A 2,056-nucleotide genomic window follows, 5' to 3' on the forward strand; every position below is an offset into this window, starting at 1 on the left:
ATTGCATTTGGTGAATACATTTTGAAGCACTGCTGTACCACATGGATAGTGGTTTACATTGTAGTTTACATTCTCACCTAGTCTACCTAGTGGGCCATGGCAGGACATACAATGTCCAGAAACTGTCCCTGCAGTACCACCCAGGACAACTCCAAGTCCTGAAAATACCTCCACATCATATTTCTTCTTCCCTCTCTCTACCCTCAGCAGCTACTATGGCCACTTTCTTCACATTAAAAAATATTGGACTCAGATATGATCTTTGTTCACAAGCCTATCTTGTTACTTTTACCGGAACTGTAGTTTGTGCTGGGGTTTAATATATACCCAGGGAACCTGAATCTCTGGACTGACCATGTGATAGCCAGGCCCTGAGCCTCAAAAGACTTCAGCTCCTACACTCTGGTTTATTGGACTTACCCCACTCAGCTAACATGGAGTTGAAGAAGGTCAACCACCACACCAGGGAGCCAAGAGTGCCTACAACTGAAAGCAGGAGGATTGCATCCAGCATCTATGTGGAATCTAAGCCCCCTCTTGACATAGATGTGGAGTGGACACAGCCATCCCAGGGTCCACAGGATGGAAGAATAGAGTATGGATTAGAGTGGACTTACTGATATTCTATTCATGAACTATTGTGATTAGTAATTGAAGAAAATGTGGAATTGGTGTGGAGAAAGTGGGAGCCTCATATTATTTGAATGTAATATTAAAATATAAAGACAAAAAAATATGGAATGCTTCACGAATTTGCATGTCATCCTTGTGCAGGGACCATTTTCTCTGTATTTTTCCAATTTTAGAATATGTGCTGCTGAAGCTAACACTATATATTTTTAATGTAACATTTATGTAATCTAAAGTTTCTTTAAAAATAAAATAATAATTAACATATTTTCTCTTGGGGATTTATGGGATGTCTTAAAGCCACTCTCATAACCTTGATTCTCTTTTGACTGGTTACTCTGCTTTCTAGTTAGGGTTAAGCTAGGCTGCTTCCTGATTCTCCCACTCATCCTCACTGGTGCAGTTAAGTCCTGCTGGTCTGTTGCTGGGGAAGAAGCAGCAAGGCCCACTGTCTCCCATTTCCCACACTGCCCTGGTAATCCTGGCAGAGACCTAGATAAAGTTCCAACAAAGAAGAGCAGATAGGAAGAAGGCAGACCAGGAGGAAAAGAAGAGATTGAAACCCCTGTCCATGTGAACTTTATGTTCAGTGTTTCATGCCCTCAAAATCTTTGAAATCAGAGAAAAAATAGAAAATTGCTAAATTTATTTCATAGTTGGAGAATCATGATTGGAACTCATTTAGCAGAAAACAAATTTTGAGGAAAACCTCAAAGATTTAATTTGTGTGATCGAACTGATGGGGAAATAGGAATCTGGAAACTTCTATTATTTTTTGTGAGCAGGACTAGCCCTTGAACCAGCCAGTGCTAGTTTTCTGCATAGAGCTGGGGAAAGCCCACCTCATTCTTCATGGGCTTAGGTGGGGTGAGGTGGGCAGTGGAAGGTGGAATCACATGAAGTAGCATCTGCCCATGTTCAGAGACCTTGGCTCGCCCCTTCAGACTGTGTGGACAGTGATGGAAATAAAAAGGGGTAATATTAGTAGACACAGAACAGCAACAGAATGTAACACTTCTAAACCTCTCAAAGGAACAAGCTGTGCAAATATAATGAAACCAATCCAGCCAAATTCTGGACAGGGTAATCAAACCCAAGAGGAAAGTATGATAAATAGAAATACTAAATGAGGTGGAAGGACCAAGTCCAAAACATAACTGTCAAACTATAATTAGGGATTTTAAAGAAACTATTTTACCCAGGTCAGCTAACAGGGAGGTGAAGATGGTCAACCACCACACCAGGGAACCAAGAGGGTCTACAACTGCAAGCAGGAGAATTGCATCCATCAGCCATGTGGTATTTAAGCCATATCTCAATATAAAGGTGCAGGATACATCACCATCCCAGGGTTCACAGGATTGAGGAATAAAATATTCATTAGGGTGGACTTATTGGTATTCTATTATAGAACAACTGTGACTCT

At 41.0% G+C, this 2,056-nt stretch overlaps 1 pseudogene; it reads right to left on the reverse strand.

Moving 5' to 3' along the window:
• Window positions 1-729: 729 nt before the first annotated feature.
• Window positions 730-830, reverse strand: LOC111763626 (U6 spliceosomal RNA; annotated as a pseudogene).
• Between the last annotated feature and the right edge of the window lie 1,226 nt (window positions 831-2,056).

Source organism: Dasypus novemcinctus, chromosome 17 (genome assembly GCF_030445035.2).
Source record: "Dasypus novemcinctus isolate mDasNov1 chromosome 17, mDasNov1.1.hap2, whole genome shotgun sequence".
Classification (NCBI taxonomy): domain Eukaryota; kingdom Metazoa; phylum Chordata; class Mammalia; order Cingulata; family Dasypodidae; genus Dasypus; species Dasypus novemcinctus.